At 38.1% G+C, this 23,328-nt stretch overlaps 1 protein-coding gene across 3 annotated transcripts in view; it reads right to left on the bottom strand.

Moving 5' to 3' along the window:
• Positions 1-2,715: 2,715 nt before the first annotated feature.
• Positions 2,716-23,328, bottom strand: part of ZNF275 (zinc finger protein 275) — a 58,868-nt gene continuing 38,255 nt past the window's right edge. For 2 of the 3 annotated variants that reach the window (XR_011971288.1, XR_011971289.1), the window contains 4 exons: positions 19,641-19,817; positions 18,846-18,928; positions 14,482-14,546; positions 2,716-10,194 (listed from right to left, as the gene is read on the bottom strand). The gene's annotated coding sequence lies outside the window, so the exon portion shown is untranslated. Of the gene's footprint in view, positions 10,195-14,481; positions 14,547-18,845; positions 18,929-19,283; positions 19,388-19,640; positions 19,818-23,328 lie in introns of those variants that run through there. The other variant, XR_011971290.1, reaches the window with a different exon arrangement.

The raw sequence follows: 23,328 nt of genomic DNA, 5'->3' as shown, positions 1-23,328 counted from the left end.
CCATCACTGGCCTAGAATCCCCTCTGAAGTGAAGGAGACTGGTGAAACATCACTGACATGTGTCAGAGATGGTACCTTCCCTGTACACAAAGGGAAATCTGGGAAGCCACCTTTTGATGCTGCTGTATCTCACGAACTGATCTGAGGACGTTGGAGCTTACGTGGCACAGATGTTTGTCGTGAGACTTGTTCTACAGACCTGGAGCAGGACAGTCTTCCTTCTAGAAGCATCTGGAAGAAAAATCCTCAGTACCTTTGTCTTTGACCTTTGACCTCTCACCAGAGGCCCCAGCTGATGGAAAAAAATACCTTCCAATTAGTCTCATTATGTTATATGAATTTTGTTGGGGGTGGGGGGAGGGGCTTATCATTCATATTTCTGCCATATTGGCAAACTTACCACATAAACCATCCATTTAGAAGTCATTTTCTGACAGCTGGTAAACAGGATAGATGAATCACCTCTTCAATGCCCAAAAAAGCCCCCAGGACCTAACATACTGGAATATCCTAGAGTTTAGACTCAGATCTCCTGCCCAGAATAAGAATTCAACTTTAGCTGATTGGTAAAAAGAGTAAACTATTAAATGAACTACTGAAAAAAAGGATAAATTCAAAAAAGATGCCTTTAGTGGATATTATTACTATTAATATATATGTTCATTGAAATGAATATTTACTATGAGAAGGAAGAAAATAAGCAGATAGGAAGAACAAAAAGAAGGAAAAATTAGACAACATAGCTGTTATGAATGTCATAAAAGTATTCAAAGACAGACCTTTTACTTATAAGGAGGTTGAGATCTTAATGTTCCAACTACTCTGCAAGGAAATGATATAAGAATATTAAAAGAGAGTAAAGCTGGGAATCTGGTAGCCAAATGAAGAAAATAGTAAGCATATTCATATAATTGTAGTGAGAGAGCAAATAAAATTAAGAAAAATTACTTCTATACCTTTTCTAATAATGCAATTCAAGATTGTAAAAAATGTTCACTTAGAAATAACCTCTGATTTATAGCAATACTAGAAGACAGGGGAAAAGAATATACAAGTTAAGGCCAAAAAGAAGTCAAAATATTCTATAAAACAAGCAGCTAATTGAAAATTATTAATGGAAGAATTCAAGGAAAAATGAGAGGAAAGCCCAAAGAAAACAATATTCCTTCATGGGCAAAATTCTTGATTTTCAAATTTAAAGAAAAAAATCTAAATAGAAAAAAATATTGCATAAAAATAGCTACAAATTTTGCAAAAGCTATGCTGTTTAAAAAATACATATTCTCATACTTCAACAAAGTCAGAGAAAAAAGAAATACAAGAAGCCCCACATCTTATTTTCAGTTAAAACAATCTAATGATAAAAGGAAAGTTTTTTTTTTTTAGGATCTACAAAAGTTCATGAGCATCCAGATGTTGGCATCAGAATAAAGATGTGTCCCAAAAGAGAATAATGCTGCCTTAACATGATCACAAAAAGGGGAAATACTGCAAATTACATTAGGAGAAAAGGAAAGCATTCTCTCTACTTCTCAAAGTTGAAAAGAGTTAAACCTCTATCAAGAATTAGGAGGATGGGACAAACAGACCCATTATTATACAAATAAAGTGATATTAACAAAGGACAGAAAGAGCAAGTCTTCTTTCACTGTCTTCTGGATTTTGGACAACGGTCTACGGACAAGAATGGGCAGGAAAGAAATGAGGTAAAAAAGGATCCAAGTCTGAGACTGGTAAGGAAATAACACACTAATCATCTAACTACTTTAAAAAATTTCAAGTCTCCAGATCCAGATGGACAACCTCTTAGGATATTGAAAGAACTTGCAGAGAAAACTATGGAACTATTGCTGACAACCTCTGAGAAGTCTTGTGAATAGGAGAGGTGCCACTGAAAAGATGGGCACTATACCAATTTGGAACATGGTAGTGTAAAATACTGACTGGTGAGCTTAATGCCAGGTCCTGGCAAAATTCTAAATAGCTTCAACAAAATTCCATGGTAACTACCTCCAGTGAAGACTAGTTGAAGGAACAAAGGGCATTTAGGCTGGAAGAGAGAAGACACAGGGGTAGGCATGATCACATGCCCCAAGGTCTGTCATATGGAAGAAAGAAAACTTTTTCTGTATAGTTCCACAGGGCAGAACTGTGACCCAATGCAATTTGCAGGAAGACCAATTTTGACTCAATAAAAAGAAGAACTTAATAATAACTGTAGTTATTTAAAATTGTACTGTCATTGGAAACGTTCAAAACAAGGTCATTTATAACAACCTCCCATGGAAACGGCAGACTGGATTTCTCTTCAACAGATGGTAAGAAGCTGGATTACATGACCTGTAAGGTTCCTTACAACTCTAATTTTATATAGGACTTCAGCTCTTTAAAATGTGAACTAACCAAGCAATATAAGATATAGGGGGGAAAACCACCTGAAAGAACTAATTTTAAAAAAAAAAATAATTTCTGATTTTTAAAAAAATTACCTAAATACCATCTTAAAAACACATCACAAATACATAAGTAAACTAAATTGCCCTAAAAGCTGACCAGGCATACTAAGAAATATTATTAATGTGCACATAATATAATCAACATTCCTGGAATCAGACTGCACACAGGATTACTATATCATGAGAACAGAAGCTTTAAAACTAAGAAAATGACTGACTCAGCTATTCAGATAATAAACACATATAATATTAGCACATATAAAAGAAATGATACAGGGTAATTTTAATTTCATAGAAAATGCAAAGTTAAAAAGTCTCTGCCAAAAAAAAGTAATTAATAAGAAGTATAGATGAATGGCATGACATAAATTAAAACTCAGACAAAAAACCCAGCAAAAATATTATAATGAATTAAATGTAAATACTCTCATCTGCAGGAGAAGCAAAGTAAGTTACTACAAACAGAATCCACTACAGTTATAAAGTCATAACAATGGCTAGAACCAATTTGAGCAAATGCAGCTAAAAAGCCAAGGGCACGGAATGAGGAGACTGAATCCATGAAGGTCCCCACCCTCACTGGCATTGACTCAATTCTTTCCACTGCAACTAAACCCCTTCACTCACCTAGAAGTTGGAAATTTCTTTAGACCACATTCTATTTGAAGCCGTTTAACTCTCTCAGACCCTTAATTCCACTTTCCATTTTCTAGTAATCCATCTATGCTCTTAGAATCAGCTATAAACACTCCCTATTCCATAGCCTGCAGATTATAATCTCCTGCTCCCTTGCTTGTCACTCAGAACCACCACCTAACTCTGCAAAAATCCCTTTCAAAGCTCCTTTCCCCATTTGCATACTTATCTGCAGTTGCCTCCACCCTTGGCCCTTGGATTTCATTCAGCATTGTTTGCACTCCTCAAGTAATGATTTTTAATTATTTATATTAGCTTGACTGGTCCAGGGACTGTATGTTATCTAAAATTTGCACCTCTCAGTCATGATGCTCATCTCCCTACCCTCTTCCACTGTGACCTCTGGAAAACCCTCTTTCCTGTTAACAAATATCCTCAACCTCCTCCATGTCCCCCACCTACTAGCACTAACTGAAAGCTGGCTTCATCCTTTGATGGCCCTGCCATCAATCAGCCTCAGTGTTGACATCTTTGCTGATCTGCATTTTAAAAATCTGCCACCTTCATACCCCTGCTCTTCAACCATCAATGAACATCCTCTCCTCCTCTGGAGTACAAGGCACCTAATTTTATTTACCTCTTCCTAAGCCATGTTGCTACCATCTTCAGATCTCTAGGATACTCTCTCACCTTCCTAGAAGCACCTGGCTTACCTCTTTCCATCCCAACCATATTCAACGGCTTCAGTATTTTGTTGACTGCAACCACCCTGTCATCTTTTGACAAATAAATTCAATTCCCTAACACCCATCTCCACTCATCTCAGTCACCTATAAAAGTGGTCACAGCTTAAATCTTGCCATTACCTGAAACTGCTTCACCTCCATAATGCTGAATTCTGACATTCCCAAGTCCATTATTTTTCTGTTGTTCAAGGCCCTCTTCATCCTCATCTCTACTTTCTTGCTCTCATCTCAGTTCTGGATTCGATTTGCTCCCTTCAGTCTTGACCCTAGAATTAGCCCTTTCAAAATGCATTGTTCCTACTTTTGAATCCTCTCACCTTCCACAGTTCCCATGAGGATGACTTAATCCCACTTTATCACCTTATCACCTTTCTCTACTTTTTCAACTGCAACAGTGGAAGTGGAAAAACAAGCTAACTTCCCTCGAAATTCCTGCTACTTTATGTGAGAACTCACCAGTACATGACAATTCTTTTATTCATGACTGTCCCTATCACACTGTGACCAAATTTGCCTTGTGCAGCCCCTAACTCTACTCCAGACTATCAGGAGGTCACTTTGACTTCTATTTTACTACTAAGATTGAAGCCACAAGTCACAAGCTCCTGTCTTTCTCCCCACCTCAAAATTTTGTATCTCCTCCTTCATCTTCCACATTCCCTCATCACAAAATCAAGTGGCCCTCTTGATCCCATACCATCCCATTCAGCATTTTCCAGAACCTTGCTCTAGCAATCATTTTTTCTTCTTCTCATGTTTAAATCTCTCCCTTTATAGCTCCTTTCCTTCTGCCTACAAACTTTTCCTCTATTCTAAAAGAAAACCAACAAGTTTCTCGCCTCAGTATTACCTCCTCAAGCCACTATCTATATCCCTGCCCCCTAGAAAAAGTAATCCATTACTTACCATCCATTCCCTAACCCTTTATGACCTGAATTCTGTTCACAATACTCTAAAGAAACTCTTCTCTGAGATCACCAATAACCTCAATTTCTAAGTCCAACTATCTTCTCTTAAGTCATCAATCCTCCTTAACCTCTCTATAACCAATGTCAATTACCTCCATCCTTTTCAAAATTTTCTCTTCTTTTAGTTATCAAGATACGGCTCTTTTCAGATTCTTCTTCTAAATGACCATTGGCTTTCACTCTCCTCTGCTGATTCTTCTTCATTTCCCCTTTGCTAATCTCACCTTCTCCTACAGCTTCAATTATCTACACAGCTAAGTCTTAAATATACATAAATAGCTGGTGGAGAGCAACAACTACAACCTACATGCCAGATGTCAGCACATGAATGTCCTGCTAGAAACCGAAAGCCAAGAAATTGAAAACTAATCTCGTTTAAACCTAACCTTGCTCCCAACTTGTCCATTTCTATAAATGTAATGCCATCCTTTGAAGCCATCAAGGTTCAAAATATTTTCTGTGAATCTTCCTTTTCTCTGTATAATCAGTTGCTTAGTCCTGTTAATTCTACATCCACAAATCTTTTCAGTCTATTCCTTTCTTTCTATCAATGAAGCCACTGCCTTAATTCAGATTGATCTCCTACCACTCAAATTATTGTAATCTCATTCTGTTTTTTTCCCTATATTTAGTCTCTCCTCAATTCATCCTTTATACACCTGCCACAATCTTCCTAAGGCACAGGTCTGATGTCACTCCCCTACAAAAAATACTTGTACATATACATGTCTCCACACTGCCTAATGGACAAAATATTTACTTCTCAGCCTGGCATTTAGGGCTCACTACAATCTGGCCCCAACTTACCTTTCCAGCCAAACTGGACTGACTATGAGATGTTCCCCAGTCTCTGTGCTTTCTCAAAGTCTACCCACCATGCCTAGAGACCACTTTCATTATATCTCTGCCTGTTGAAGTTCTCTTCCTTCAAGGCCCAACTTAGTTATCACCTCATACAGGAAGCCTTCCCTGTTTCCCCACCAGAAAAGGGGGAGGGGGGCAAAATAAAAAGATCTTACCTGAGGCCCCAACCTATTTCCCATGAACCACATAAAGCGTTCTCCCCTTCCCATTTCAAAGAGCTTTATCTCAATCTTGTTCTTTGCTTTGATTCCATTATAACTTTATATCACACTTGTTTGTGTACATACAGACCGCATGCTCCTTGACAGTAGACATTGTGTCATTTTTTCCACTTTTGTATCTTCGCCACGGACCTAGCACAGTGCTTTAGGCAATTAATGTATTTTGTTGAAAATCAAATGTTGAACGCTTTTGCAATTGGTGGACATGTAAAATTAGCAATTTTCTTGGGGAAAAAAAGGACCTAAATAATAAAAGTGGTAAAAAAAACATATCCCCTGCTGGGCACAAGTTGTTCCACAGGAGGACAGGACCTAAAGAAATTCAAGACAGAAAATTGAAACAAATTACATTAAGAATGGCATTGGCAGCAAATTTATTTTTGCAGCACAATGAAGAAAAGAGTTGTACCATCTTTAAATGCATGGTATAATAAACTGTATTTTTATGTAATATTAGGAAAGTAAATCACAATAATAAACAAGACATGTGACAAATCTGAGGTGTCAAAGCCTACATTTAATATAATGAAAATATCTAAGTTCAGAGAAATGTTCAGAAAAATATTTGTACCCTCCTAAAGTAAAATTTCAAAAATACCAAAGGACAATTAAAAAGCAAACACAAATACTTCCATTAGTCAAAGAAAACTACACTCAGCAACTTCTTTTCAAGTTCACACTATGAAAATATGATCTATTGATTTCCAGAATATTTGCCAATCCTGCTCAATGATATCAACAAATGGCTGTCTTCCTCTTCATCCTCAATGACTGCTGAATCCACACTGATGGCTCTCTAATACTGTGTCCTCAAAGCTCCTTAATCTCTTCAATTCTAATGCTAATCTGCATTTCATCCCCACCACTGCCATCCAGTTACTTCTCTGAAAAATTCCTATTTACAGTTTCCTACCTTCTAAAATTCCATTTGCTGACTCCAACTCTGATTTTCACCTTAACTCTCATTTCCAGTCCGCTCAACCCTCTCTAGTCACCTCCCTATCTAGCCTGGACCCCATGGTCAGATACAAAGATTTTTTTTTTTTTATTCAACCTTAAAATTTCTTGTCCCCATTTGAGGTCAAGGGGTATGTAATGCCAATCCCCAACCTTGAGTAACATTGAGCCTACCAGTACTCAAAGCCATCAGGACTGCCAACCTAGCACATAGAATTTTACTAACAACTGCAAGTGATATATGGGAGCTTTACTTACAGAGGACTCAGCTAGCTTAGACTGCCATGATAGGGGTTTTCTCTGCTTATGGAACAGGGTATTTTTACAGAAAGGTTTAAATATAATGGTTGATGCTGTCACAATACAGACACAAATTGACCAGCTACAGGTTTCTTCTCTGCTTAGGTAAGGGGGAAGTTGATCAAGCCTAGATACAGCAGTCTGGCCCTGTTTAGATGCAACACTAAGCTAAGAGTGATGGGCCAATACAATCTAGGGATAGAATTCCACCAAGGATTGTATTTGCCTTTCAGTTTGGAGGTACTGATTTATTAGTCTCTGAAACCTGAACCTGAACCAGGTTATTCCCATTCAGGTCTTTGAGACCCCTACTTAGTGGACTACCGTAACTCCGTATAAGTGACATCTTAGGCACATTACTTGAAGAGGCTTAAAGATCTAAAATAGTTTCAGGGCCTTAGCATGGATGCTGGACTCAGCAGGTAGCAGACTCCTTCTGCTGTATGTCTTTGAAAATTTATCTGACTTCTACTTTTCTAACTGCATATAGGAGTCCAACACTGGGCTATAGCCCAGAAATAAGAATGAGAAAGCCCTACAGCACACCCAGAGAGGATCTATTCAACAAAAACAACTGGATAGATAGAGCTCCATGAACAGTAAGTTCAGGGCCAAAAACCCAGGTAACAATTTGAAGGTAGAGTCAAATTTTGAGAGCAGCAATCCAGTATTCGATCCTTGAGAACATGTGAGTAGGGTCCATGTGTCCTGGAGTTGTGCTTTCAAGGTGGTGCACTGCCCACACAGTTAGCACATTTGGTCCTGCAGAGGTGCATTTTCCACCAACCAAGAGGACTGAGTCTGCAGGATCCTTACATATATATATATATGATTTAATACAGACAGGTAGTTCTAGGCTCTATAAAATTTATCTGGTCCCACAGGTCAAAAATGAAAAATTGAGAGACTGGGGATATATATATATATACACATATACAGATATATCTATATATATATATATCCACATACACACATATATATGGATATATATCATATAGCTACTAACTCAAGCTAGGGTTCTCAAAACTAGGGTGTGCCCCACTTGTACAGGGCACAGGGGTTCAACCCTGATTGTCCTGAACTTTCAGCATTAAATACATCCACATTGTCATTCCAGTACCAGTAAACTTCCCAAATCCAAAGCTCCTCTCCCTTCCTTGATCTCTGCCCTCTGGTTTCTGATCATTAAGAAAATATATTATCTTTTCTAAGTAAAAGGTGAGGGCTTAGATCTCCATTAAAGAAGGTCTACACAAACCTTTGCCAAAACACAGGATGGAACACAAAACTATGGTAACAGGTGTCTAAACAATCTTCTAAAACTTGCCCATTTCCCAAACATCCCAAAAGGCACGCATAGATAGGCACTACCCCAAACCCAAGACAGCAATAGCACAAAGTTGATAATCAAAGATACTGAAGCAAAAGTTTTCCCAACATCGTGACACCCTTCCCCATCCTGTCAAATAGTTGAGGCAAAATTCCTTGGCTTGAGCTAGGAGGAGCCTCTGTGGATGTGGGTGAAGCACAGGACCAAACCTGGTGCTTTGTTTTTGTCGTTGTTGTTGTTGGGAAAAAGAACAAGGCAGGTCAGGCTAAAAAGAGAGGTGGTCAACAGGTAAAAGCTAAGCTGATGGGGGTATGACTTCTTCAAGAGGCTTGAAAGGGTTGTTTCATATGTTCGAGGTCATCAACTTGATAATATGCAGGGAAGGCAGCTTCTACAGGGCTCACTGTAGTAAGAGTGCTTAGGGAGAGCAGTTGATTCAAGAAAGAAATTCGCAGGTTCTAGTATTTTACCCTGGGAAGATCAGGGTCTTTAACTTCAAAGTTTTATAAAATCTAGCACTAGTCTGGATACTTTGAGATGCAACAAATCTGTAGGTCTCATTTCTATATTAATTGCATTCAAAGGTTCAAATCTCAGGTTTGAATTTTCTGATGCTGAATGAGGTCCCAGCTCTAGTTGAAGCCTTAAACACAGTTTACATTCATAAGGGCTTCTTTCCACTCTGACATTTAATAGCATCAAAGATCTACCTGAAGATTTTCCAACACTCTTTCCATTCATAGGATATTTCTCAAATATGACTTATCTTAAGTGCAATCAAGATGTGCTCCATGAAGGCTTTCCCATATTCATTACACAGAAAGTCAATCTAGCTTGAATTTTCTGATCAAGGCATGCTGAACTCTACTTGAAGAGCTTCCCACATTAATTACATTCACGGGGCTCCACTGTAAATTCTGGTATCTAATGAGTTTTGAATTGATAGAAGGCTTTCCCACATCCATTATCTTCACAGAGTTTCTCTCCACTGTCAATTCTCTGGTATTCAAAAAGCTACTGCTAAAGGTTTCACCACACTCATTAAATTTCTAGGATTTAGTTTCACTGTAGATTCTCTGATGGTTAATGTCAGATGAGCTCCTGCTGGAGACTCTTCTATAGTCTTTATAGTCATAAGGTTTCTTTTAGTATGAATTTTCTGGGGTTCAGATATGGTTTGAGTCGATCCTTTCTCACATTCATTACACTCAAAAGGTTTCTCTGTGCTATGTATTTCCTGATGATGATTAACTTCTGATTTAATTTTGTAGGAGGTTGTTTGGGTTTTTTCTCCCCAGATTCATTTCATAGAGTTTCTCTCTGTCATCTTAAAAACTCTGCATTCTGCTTGAAGCTGTGGTCATATAAACCATATTCCTGGGCTCTCCCTCCTACAGGATCTCTCTTATGTAAGAGGATTTTAAATTGTCTCACATTCAATAACATACACAGCCTCTCTTCCCAGTGAGGACACTCTTCTGCTAAATGTTATATGCCTGAAACCTTCTTCCTGGGAAAGATAAAGAAAGACTGTGTCGCAGTGGCATCTTAGGCTGTGTGTCTCTAACCTATAATCACTGCCAGAGGCTTGTCCACAGTTGGGACCCATGAGAATGTTCCTTGGGAATCCTGATGATAATATGCCCTGTGATTGGACTTCTTCAGAAATTTCCCACTTCGGAACAGACTCCATGCTCTCAGTTTCAGTCCTGTCATCTGAAATGATAAATAGAAAACACCAATGGGGGGACTTCTGAGAAGATGGCGCAGGGAGAGAGTGCAAGGGAGCCAGGCTCCTCATGATTCCCCTGAAAAACTAACAATGACAATGTCCCAAAGAAACCATACCACCAAAAATTCACACAAAATAAAAGCACATCAAAAAGACAATGAGCAAATCAAAGAGCTCCAATATAATACAAAAATATTATAGAATAAAGCAAGGACAAAGGTACCAAGAAATATATCTAAAAAGAGAAACAGCGCAAAGAATCCTGAGAGATCTTCAAAATGGACCAGTTCAAAGAATTTAGGGAAGAATTAGCAAGAAAATCAGAGGAATTAAAAGATATCAACAAAGCTAAAAATACTTAGAAAAAATGAAAAAATGAGCGGAAAAAACTCAAATTCCACCTATAAAGACTGATTATAGTCTGAAAACATCAAATTTTAAAATTAAAAGAAAAATGAATGCAGTTGAAGACCAAATGACAATGTAGCAGTGAAATCAGAAAAACAAGCCCAGAAAATAACTGAACCAGGAAGACATTAGGAAACTATATAGCAAGACAATTCAGGAAGGAGCAACCTCAGACTCACTGGGCTCCCATAAATCATTAAAGTCTTACTCGTGTATTTACAGGTAACTGTTCTGCTCAAGAAAAACAAGCAACACTGGAAATAGGAAGGATCTACATAACTAAGGAAAAGCAGAAAACTCAACTCTCCCAGGCATATTAATCTCCAAACTTCACTTCAAGCCAGCAAAAGGCAGACACCAGCTATGAAAACACATCAATTAAGCACTCACTAGATTTTTCTAAAAGAACCAAGAATTGAACAGAAAAGTATATAACACAGACAAAAACTGAAAACCATGGGCTGCAATCCAGATTAAATTTCCCCAAATCCTAAGTAAACAGTCTAAAGGAAAGAGATGGACATTTAAGAAGGGAAGCAACTCTAAAGAATTTTGGATATGTAATATCAACAGAGTCTTCACCAGAGCAGAAGCCTTCAAAGCTTAAGTAGCAAGAATATTTATTTTGAAACCAAGATTAACTACTCAATCAGTTATAAAACTAGCGTGTTTCCTAAATTACTGCATAGTACAAAAGGGTGTCCCCAGATAAAAACACAGAGTGGGGGAAAGGGGAGAAGAGAGAAACCATAGTAATCCTCAAAGTGAAGGTAAAATCTTTGCAAGTGAATAATAACAGCATAATAGAGGAATCCTATGAGGCACTGTTTTGTTGTCTGGTTTAATAATAGAAATAAGTCAATATTCCTTTTTAACAAACAAGTAACATTAGTATCAAAGAATGATAGAAGTCAAATTTAACTATCGTATTTAATATAAATATATAAAATTCTCTATAAAAAGAAACTGAACTACCAAATGTATCAAAAAGGAGAAATCAACAATGCCTGATCTATAAGAAGCACATTTGGTATAGATTTGCAAAACTTTTAAAAGTTGGACCAAATTTTGTCTTGCTGTATCTAAATCAAGAAAAACAGGATGACTCCCAATAAAGTTGAATTCAAACCAAAAAGCATTAAAAGAGACAAATAAGGAAATTATATTATGCCTAAAATTATTCAAAATCAGAGAATATCAATTTTAAATATGTATGACTAAATATAATAGACTTTTAGAAAGGAAGGCTTGCAGTCATGCAATAAGTAACAATAAATAGCATTAAGAGATTTCAGTACCTTAGTATCAGAATTTGAGAAATCAAACCAGAAGATAAACAAGATGATAAGAGTTGAACAATAGATTTTAATAGTTTTACAAAGAAAATTTCATGGGAAGAGTTAAGAATTACTAATAAGATGGAACATAAAAGTAAATTTTAGAAGGCAAAAATTATATATGTTACATTTACTGCCCATAATGCATAGAATCAAACTCTTTATTAAATAAATCCTGAGTGAAAGAGGAAGTTATAAAACAGATACCTCAAAGGCATGGACAACAGTCCACAATCTATGGGATACCGTCAAGTCAACGTTCAGATGCAAATTTTTAACACAGAATATATATAAAGAGAAAGAGAGAAAATGAAAGCATTTAAAAAGGAACAAAGCAACATACCAAAGAAAAACAGAAACCATCAAAATCAGGACACAGATTAATAAAATGGAAAATGACATAAGTAAAATGATAAATAAAACCTAGGGCTGTTTTTCTTTAAAAAAATTACCAAAACTGGTAAACAATTAATGAGAATTTTTTTAAAAAAGAAACAAGAACCTCAAAGTATCAAAAGCAGATATGCAAAAAGAAAGATCACAATAAATGCAAAAGAAATTAAGAAAATTATCAGAAACTACCATGTATAACTTTATATTAATAAATCCTTTCATAAGCCATAAAGAAAAATGGATGAATATCTACAAAAGTATAAAATATCCAAACTGACAAAACAGAAAAAATAATCTAAACAAATTGATTTTGGAAAGGAAATTAGGCACACTATTAAGGAGTTATATTTCTCCATTCCCCCAAAAGATACCATTCTCAAACCAAGCCACAGTGAATCCTCCCACACTTTCAAAAACCAAACCAACCCCATATTACATAGACTACTTCTAATTAAAAAGACCACATGTAACCTAGTTCTTTTTATGAGGCATTTATGGTTTTGATCCTCAAATCTGGCAAAAATAAAGTTGAAAAAGAAAATTAATGTCCAACATCATTAATGAATGACGTATAAATATTAAATAAAATACTGGCAAATAGAATGCATCAAAATATTTCTCCCCACCCAGTTAAAATGATTTATTATGACCAAGTAGGATACCTGGAATACAAGGTTGGCTTAATATAAGAAAAACAATCAATATGATTATATCAACCAAAAAAACCCCCATATCAACAGATGCAAAAAGTCTTTGATAAAATGTAGAAATAAATTAAAAGATTTAAAAATATAGTAATCAAAGGAACAATATGAAAAATTAAAAGGGATAATATAATAAGTGGCAAGAAAGGTTAAAATAATCTCTATTTGCCAGTGACATAATTACGTATCTAAAAAATCCAACCGCCCCCCCCCAAAAATTGAGGTAATAAATAACTGTAGTAAATTAAGCAGGATATAAGATAAACCTATAAATGATGATCTGCATTTTTGTATCACCAATAAAAATGAGGAAAAAGTGAGAGGAAAATAAACACAATTTATAATAATACAATGTATCAAACATTTGGTCAGACTTACCAAAATACAAGAGACCTTTTCAGAGTCAGACATGAAACTATTTTAACTTAAATCAGGTATCAATTGCAAATGGTTAGAGGTAAGTCTAATATAACATCACTATTTCTCAAACTAATTCATAGGTTTAATTCAATACCAATCAAAATACTAATGAGCTACTTTATAAAATTAGATAACCCATTAAAAACTCATAAACTCAGTAAGAATATTATGAGAAAGTATGAGAACTGAGATGGGACTTTCTCTATCAGATTTCAAATAATCAAAACTATTTGATTAAAAAAAAATGGAAAAAATAGAAAATTCAGAAAGAGAATCTAATATACATAAGTGCTTAATAAACCCAAAAGAAAAAAAAGGAATCACTCGATGAGAAATTCTTCAGAATATTGGATAGCAATGTAGAAAAAAATTAATTTTAAGGCATATCTCATACTATAAAGTAAGCTTCACCTGTATTAATGATCTAATGATCTTTAAGTCATCATAGATATAGGAGTAAAAGAGTAACAGATTTACTTCAATTGTAGAAAAGACAAAATTTTTTTCTACTATCAAATGGTGGAAAGTATAAAAAGAGTAAACTGGCAAATCTAATTATACAAAAATAAGAGGACAACTATTCCAGTGGAGATGTGGTCAAAGGAGATGAAATACAATTCTCAAAGAGGGAAATAATTTCTCCATTAATAACCACTTGAAAAGTTGTTCAACTCTCCAAAGTCAGAGAAATAACAAATGAAATAACTTAGAACATTCTCTTACAATACCCAATTTAACTGAAAAACACAAAAATGGCCCCATACCATCAAAATCCATATTGGTGAGGTTGTGGGGGGAAAAGGCACTCTGTTTTGTATTTCATTATTAGATCTGAGGTGACTGATCTGGCAACACACAGCAAGCATTACAAAATCAGTCATACCCTTCAATCAAGTGATCCCAGTGCTGGGAATATATCCCAAAAAGGCTATTAAAAGAAAAACAAACTACCCATACAAATAAATTCATAATTCTCATTTGATATAGTAAAAAAGTGGAAACTACTTACATATCCAACGACCAGGAAACAGATGAATAAGCTGTGGTATAGCAATGTAATGGACTATGACTGCACTGTAAAAAATAATAGTTATGAATAATACAAACAAATATGGACAGACTCCTACAACTGAACAAAAAGCAAGGATAGCAGAATTAAGAGAATAATAGACAATGACAAGTGCTATACTAAAAAATGACAACAAAACTATGCAGCCAGAAAATCAACTGGAAGGGGATACAGAAAATAAAGTACTATTTTTCAATAAAAATGTAACTAGTTCCTATTTTATGGATTTATCAAAGGACCTAATTCCATATTCTATCTTTGTTGAGAATGCTAGTTTGGTTTTCAAAAACAATTTTAAGTAAATAAACAAAAAGGAAAGCACCAACGCTAACTGTCCCCTATAGAACGAAATCAACTCACCTGAAACTGAAGGACAGAATCCTCAATGGAGAACAGCTTTTCAGACAATTATTTACCAAACACTCACTAGGGAAGGGAATGATACCCTACAATGATTTATTCATTCAACAAACCTATGTAGCCAGCACTGTGCAAACAAAACTGTCCCTTACATTCTTATTGGTGAAAAGAAAAAGCACATTATATAGAACATTAAACACAAAATACAAAGAAAGTCATTTTCAGGGTGAGGACACCAACAAGTGGGGGACGTTAGGGTAGGATTCCTGTAGGAGTTGGCAACCAAGCTCAGTTTTGAAAGAAGCTAGAGGTTCTTTGAGATAATGGTAAGGAAGGTAGACTCATGTGCAAGGAAAAGCAAGCCAAGTGTTCAGCTGACACACAGTTTATAAAGATGAATAATGTGCAACAAGATGGAAAAGTAGGCTGCATCCAGACTGTGATATGGTCAGTCCTCTGCTTTCAGAAGATCCCTTTGGCAGCTAACTGAAGGACAGACTGTATCAGGGAAAGACTTGAGGCAGGCCGACCCACCAGCAGACTATTACGATAGTACAGGTGTAAAGAGGCTGCTAGGTAGTGCAGTGGATAGAGCACAAGGTCTGGGGTTAGAAAGATTCATCTTCGTGAGTTCAAATCTGGCCTCAACAGTAATAGAGAAGTTAGGAAGGGAAGGTTAAGGGAAAAGATAATAAGTTTAGTTTAGGACACAATGAGTTTACGATGTCTATAGGTCATCCAGTTTGAAATATTCAAAAGGATGTTGAAGATGCAAATTTGGAGTTAAGGAGAGAAGATAAGGCCAGATAACTATATCAGAGAATTATCTGCATAGACAGGATAGTTAAATCCATAGGATCTGAGATCACTAAACAAAACTGTTTAGAGGAAGTAGAGTTCCCAAGACAAATCCAAGACGATACATTCAGCAAGGCCTGAGGAGACTGTCTAGCCAGGTAAGAGAACAAGGTGAGAACGGTTTCATGAAAACCTAGAGAAGAAATAATCAAGAAGAGGATGACAGTCAAAGTCTACAAGTTTCAAGAAGAATGAGGATGGAGAAAGAGGGCATTAGATTTGGCACTTAAAGATAATTGGTTTAAAAAAAAAAAGACAATTGGTAACTGTGAGAAGAGCAATTTCAGTTGAATGATGATATTGGAAGCCAAACCGTAGAAAGTTAAGAGAATGAGAAGGAAGTGAAGGTAGCACTCATAAGACTGCTCTCAAGGAGTTTAGCAGCACAAGAGAGATTTAGGGTGGTAGCTGGCAGGGATAGATGGATTGATCAAGTGAGGGTATTTTAAGGATGAGGGTGACATGGGTTTGTTTGTAGGCATCAGGGAAGCAACCAGTAAACAAGTAAAGACTGAATGTTCGTGAATGGGATAACTGAAAGGGAAATTTACTGCAAAAGATAGCCCAGGATGGGATCAAGGGGGTATGTAAAGGGGGGGGGGTCTACCTTGGCAAGGAGAAGGTCCATTTCTTCATGTGAGACAGGGTGAAGAGTAAATAGTAGAGGAAGGCCTGTGAGTGATATCATTTGGAGAGGAGGGAAGAAGGAGCTCTCAGTGCATGGCCTCAAGTTTTTTAATGAAATACGAGGCAAGATTCTCAGCTGAAAGAATTAAAGATGGGGGAGCTGTGAGAGGACTAAGGAAAAATGAAAAGGTTTGGAAAAGCCACTGTGGTGAGTGGAATAGTGACTCCATTAGGGAAGTATAAAAGGATTGCTCTGTCATAGTGAGGGCTCAGTTGAAATTATGTAATATAAATCTTTAATAGATAGTCAGCACAGTTGTTATTTTCTCTAGCTTCTTTCAGGAACACATAAATAGGAGTAAAGTCAAAGGATGATGGGAGTAATCTGAAAATGAGGAATGGCAGGACAAGACTGATAATAGGAAAAAAGGGGCAAGGACAAAAAGTAGAAGATAGCATAGAGTTGAACTGGTCAAGATCTGGAAGGTAGGAAAGTGTAGCCAGGGTAAGAATAATGAGTAAAAGCATAGGAAAGAACTGAGGGGTAGAGGGATTGGTAGTCACAAGGAGGATAAAGAATAGGGTTAGGGGTTGTAAGACAAAGGCAAAGATGGAATAACAAAAGATTATGATCAAATAAAGGAATTTCAAAGTTCATTAATATGGAAGGAGAACACTTATGGGTGATGGAAAAATCAAGGGTATGACCATTTCTACTGAGGAACTGGAAAGCTACGGTGTTTGAGGACATATCAATATGCTGAAGGCTCCAACTATGAAAGCAGGAGATGGAGAGGAGAGAAAAACAGAATTCATTGAGCAAGTAAGGTGTTCTGGAAGGTAGTAAGCTAAATTCCCCTAAAATAAAATGTTGGCCTGTGCCATGAGGTTTAATTCAAGACTTCCATGTATAACAAAATAAAAAAACCTATGTCGCCCTTGCAAATGCATCTATAGTAATACCCAAGTAATGAAACAGATGCATTCCATGAAGATATTTGACATAGCAAACATGATTCCCAGAGGCAGAATTCAAAGTCAGAGAATTTGGGATGTCAGGGAGAGTTGCATGATGAGGGACCACAATGTTAATGCCATTTAAACCTATGATGCAACAAGACAGAAGAATATTTTGTGACAATATTCCCAAAGTTCACAAGGTAAGAGATATTTCCTTAGTAAAACAGAAAAAGTGAGCTTTAAAAGGACTGCCCTGCCTCCCCAGCACAAACATACATTTAAAGATGAGGACAAGTTAAATTAACCTGGCTGAAAATACTCATTCTTATTTTTTATTGGAAAAGAAAGTTGATTGAAGCATACTCAATTACCTAAATGCTCTTTGGATAAATGCTGGTCCTTTTTATCTAGCCCAGTACCTTGTACATAGTAGGAGCTTAATAAGTGTCCAATGAAATGAACTAGATAAACATGAGATTCTAGTCTGAAGACCCTTTAACAGCTACAACTATAAAAATAAAAATAGCTCCCAAAAGCTTTCAAAATGATTTCAGCTTTTTAATCTGATCTGACAAACTACAATGACTGTGTTCCCAACACAGGGATGGAAGATTAGTTAAGGGGGGAAAGAGTATCTTAGGCCCGTCCTCCTGGAGGATAGGGACCAACTGACTTTTCTATTTCTATCCCCAGTTCCTATGCATGGCACATGGTAGATTCTTAATAAATGGTGACTGATACATTAGGACCACAAAGTTTACCCTTTATGTACCCCAGGAGCTCTCAGTGATGGTTTACTACTCATATCACAGTCAGCTTTTCAGAGGCCAACAAACTCACTATACAAAATATGTACAAGTAAGTAAATTATAGCTACACATTGTAGAGTCCAGCTTTGTCCATCACAAAGAACTGTTTTATTGAAGGATTCCTCAGACCAGTCCCTGGAACTCAGCCCTTTGTAGACCAATTAAGAGGCAAAGTTAAGATCTTAAATGGTCTTGAGTACAATTATCCAATTCTACTGGGCTTTACAATGTGGGGACAAAGGTTAATCTTTTCATAAAGAAGCTTTGTTCAACTATTTAAGGTAAATGCCTTTTAATAGCATCACCTACACAAAGATACTTGGCAACAAAATTTTATTTAGAGATATTATTATTTACAAGCACCTTCTCCTCAATTTATATGAAATATTTGCTGCGTGACCTTAAACAAAACTATAACCTCTCTGAATCTACTTCTTTATTCATAAAAACAAAGGGTTTGGTCAAAATGAACTTTAGGCTCCCTTCCAGCTCTAAAATTCTGGGAATATATGATCTGGCTATATATAATTACTACTATCTCAAACTAGATCATAAATACTGGCCACAGTCTCCTACTTCTTTTTGTAACCCTATATAAGTACTTAGTAAAACTGTATTTGTTAATAATTTTAAAATCATATCCATATGGCACTTTACTATTTCTAAAATCATACTAAAATCCAAACTTACCAAAGAGATATACTGGATGAGTCTTTGCCGTACAAAAGACTGGACACGGAGGACCAAGAGAATGAATGGAACCCCAAGTTCCCCTAAATAGTGAAAATACAAAGGATGAGATTTATCACTCAAAAATTACTTAAATATTGAGCAAGTAAAGAATAAAGGTAAACTTAGACCTATCACAGAGGTCACAGATCTTAATGGGTCAATGATCAAGGGCGTATAACAATAATTACAGCTTCTATTAATACAGCCCTCCAAAGTTTCCTATCTAATTTTTCAAAACTTTCCAAAGTATTATTCTCCTCACTTTACAGGTGGCAAAATGAGGCTAAGAGATATTGACTTACCCAAAACCAAGCGGCGGGAATGTGTAAGCTAGATAAAGTCTAAACTCCTTAATGTTGTCATTCAGGGCCCTCCCCAGATCGGGCCTCAATATACCTTTCCAGTCTTACCACCATCTCAGGAGGCACCGCTCCCGCCAAACTGGGGCTCTCCGGGCAGTAAGGGCGGGGTCTTGAACCCGAGTGCAGGAAAAAAGCTGGAGAAGCGGGGGCGGAGAGCCCACAAGGGCGAGATCAGACCGCGCGCATGTGTGTGGGGGGGGGGGGGGGGAAGAGGCCGCATGGCGTGGGCTAGGGACGGCCAGCGGGGGGGGGGGGGGCACAGAGAGCCAAGAGAAGAGACCAAGGGAAGAGACCAAGGGTCCCCAAGGGCCCCCAAGAACTCCGGAGACAAGGTGGGGCCAAGCCCTGGACGAGGGGGAGAAGCAGCTCTTGCACGCCGAAACCGACTCACCTGAAGCGGGAAAGGACAATGGCACCTGGGCTGTGGCTGGGCGAGGCGCGGACCACTGAGTCCTCCGTCGCACCCCTCTCTCCCTCCAAGGACACTTCCGGCTCCGCTCTAGGACGCTACGGAGGACTCACTTTCTCGTTGGTCGAGCCCACCAGCTACGGGCGAGGAGGAGCGGCCCTGAAAGAGAAAGGAGCTTGTTGGGAGGGGGGAGGAAGACCGCACTCCAAAAATGAAGGCAGGGGGAGGGATGGTGTGAGGAGAAGGGGGCGAGACAAGAGCCGCTGGATATTGATTGGGGAGTCGTAGAATCTCAAAGACCTAGAGCTTGGAGATTATCTAGTCTAGCCCCTCGCCTTACAGATGGGGAAACTGAGGCCAAGGAAGGTTATGTGACTTGCCTTAGGTCATACCCTTCAGTGAGTAGCCAAGCTGTTATTCAAACCCAAATTCTTTGATGCCAGATCCAAGGCTGGCATCCACTGTACCACTCTAATAGGGTTTGCAATGACTACATCTCCAGTTTCCAAGGAACTGTAACCAAGGATACCAGGCTGGAGAGACTGTTTTGAGGTGGAGGGAAGAAACTATGAAGGGATCACCAGATCATAGGATCATAGATTTAGAACAGGAAGAGACCTCAGTAGGTCATAGTCTAATCCCCTTATTTTATAGAGGAGGAAACCTAGGCCTAAAGAATGGAAGGGACTCACCTAAGTTGACATAGATAAGTTCACAGTGCATACCCTCCATCTTCTCTATAAAGGAAAGCATCTCTCCTTGAAGATAAAGGAAGTCTTTGAATACCTCAGGTCTGACTTATTGGAGGACCAGCCTGAGGCATCTCTCTTCATTGCCTAGCACCTTTCCTAATAAACATGAGATATTTGGAAGACTGTTGAGTCTACCCACCCTAGCTCCAGCCAGAATCAATCCTCAAAACTTCAAGAAAAAGGAGATGACACAAAATCCTAGAATCTTAAAAGGGGACCCTAGAGATGTAGTCCCAATCTCCTCCTAAATGCAGGAATCCCACCTGTAACATTCCTAACAACCCAGCTCCTCCAAATCCCACCACAGTTCTCAAGAAACAACCACCCTGGTCTGGTGGTACTGAGGCCAGAAAAGGCTTTGTTTGTCAAGGCTGGATTTCAAATAATGTTCAAGACCTCATCCTAAGGGAACTGGGGTCAACTTCACCTGCCCAATATGCTCTTTCAACTTCCTTCCAATAATGTTAGAAGGGGGAGGAAAAGAGTTGTGCAGAAAGAAATATGAACTGGAATCCTTTTATCCTAGCTCTGGGGAGAGGATCAGGAAAAAAGTTGCTGAGGCCCTTCTGAAGATGCTAAAATTCTCATTACTCAGGGAACCAGGCAGCTAAGAGTCTCAAATAGCAGACCTTCCTGGGCAAAAAAACAACTCCTGACTGCCTGAAATTTTCCAGTTAGTCACTATGCCTGTATTCCACAAAGCTCAAAATTCCCCAGAGAGGGTTAAGGGATAATTCTTTCAGTAAGATTATACCATTATTACACACCACAATGAGAGAATGGGTATTTTCAAAGTGGGGGGGGGGATAGGAAGAAGAGGTATTTTGGAGTCTGGAGAGAACTTGGAGGTGGGCATATGGTAGCCTGAGTGGTACCTTTGTGGCAGCCTTTGGGCACTTGGCAAGGAGGAAAAAGGAGACACCAAGAGTCTGGGAGATGGGAAAAAAAGAGAAGGATATGGTGCTAATATTTGCAAACACCAGCCTTTTTCAGCCTCCTGAGACCAGTCAACTAGCCTTTATTAAGTGCTTACTGTATACCAGGCACTGGGGATACAAAGAAAAGCAAGACAGTCCCTGCTCTCAAGGGCTGCATGGTCTAATGTGGAGACAACCTGCAAACAAATATGTTTTATTAACAAGATAAATCAAGACAGGATAAATTGGGGGAATCTCAGAGGGAAGGCCTGGAAAAGGTTTCTTGCAGAAGGTGGGACTTCAGCTGAAGCTTGAAGGAAGCCAGGAGAGGCAGATGAAGAGGGGGAGAATTCTTGGCACAGGGGACAGTCATTGAAAATGCTCAGAATTACAAAATGAAGTGTCCAAGTGGGAAAAATAGATGGGAAGCAACTTCTGTCATTGAGGAAACAGGATCCCACCAGGCCCAAGGTTATCTGTTCCCAGGATGGATTATAGTCCTTTTCAGCCACACAAGTGCAAAGCTTAGGGGAACATGGGCTGAAGGAATTTAAGTTAGAGGGAAAAAAGGACATAGTGGAAAGAGTGTGTTACACACACACTAAGGTCTGATTCCTAAGACTACAGGAAGTCAGTTTGTGGTTGACCAAAGGAAATCAGTAGCTAGCAATAAATGTCTGGGTCCCAGCAACATGGAACATAGAAAAATACAGGGAAAATTCACAATAGGTACAGCCCCTCAGAAGTCTCCTTTCTTTCTCATTGGCTCTGTCTCCCAATGCAAATTACATATATATGTAAATTATGTATTTACATATGTAAATTATCCATATTCCCAGAGGTGGAGGTGAGGGAGAGCATTCCAAGCAAGGGGTACAACCAGTGAAAGGATACTGACATTGAGTTGGGAGATGGCCAAGTGGTACTGGCCCTAGAAACCTTTAAGCATCCTCCCGTTCTAGTGAAAAACATTTGTTTGAGACATAGAACCCAGTTAGAATCATGTGGGCTGCTGACATTTATGACTAGCTACTTTCTTTGGTCAATCATATATTGACTTCCTATGGTCTTAGGGTTCAGACTTCAACATATCCATATACCTAAATCCTAGGAGATATAGATCACTCCATTCCAATGTGAGCACCTTTTGTCCTTGACACAGTGCCTGGCACATAGTAGGTACTTAATAAAGGCATGTTCACTTGATTTGGCTGCTGGGAGAATTGTGTAACTGTTTTGTCTTGGCTACAATTTCTCCATTTTTCTCTCCCTCTCCTTTTTACACTTTTTTAAATTTCAGATTTTAGTTTTGCTGTTTGTTTTTTTAAAAAAACATTTTATTGCTGTTCTTTGTCTTTATAGCAGTCATAGGACCACAGATTTAGACCTAGAAGAGACCCTAGATGTCATCTCGTCCAACCCTGTCATTTGACACTTGAGGAAACTGAGGCCAGACCTGAAAGGTACAATGACTTGCCCATGCACACCAGGTAGTGAGAGGTAGAGCCTCCCTCCACCCCCCTCCCCAGACTGATTCTTCCCTTGTGAAAAAGCAAATTAAAACCCAAACATCTGTCAAGTTTTCCAATCCCTGACCCAAGGAAGTCGGTAGCTTCAGTGTCTGTTCTTCAGGAAGGGCTTTGGTTATTCAGTTATTCAGAATTCAACTTCCTTTTTGTAATTTTTGCATTTGCCTCATGGCAGACATTGTATATGTTGTTCTCCTGGTTCTGGTTATTTCATTCTGTGTCATCTCATACAAATCTCTCACATTTTGCCAAATTTCTCATATACGTAAATTCTTACTCTAGGATATTTTATTTACATACCATATTTTTTTCTTTTTCAGTAATTCCTTATTAAATCACTACCCACTTTGCTTTCAGTTTCTCCCCTGCTCTTCACCTTCACACACTAGCAGCAGTCCTGACTCTGATGCCCCCTCCCTCCATCTCCCTTCCGTGTAAGGTTTCCTTCAGGTGCCCTGAATCTCAGGAAGCA

This window comes from Notamacropus eugenii, chromosome X (genome assembly GCF_028372415.1).
Source record: "Notamacropus eugenii isolate mMacEug1 chromosome X, mMacEug1.pri_v2, whole genome shotgun sequence".
In the NCBI taxonomy this organism is placed as follows: domain Eukaryota; kingdom Metazoa; phylum Chordata; class Mammalia; order Diprotodontia; family Macropodidae; genus Notamacropus; species Notamacropus eugenii.
This window is presented reverse-complemented; position numbering and strand designations above follow the sequence as displayed.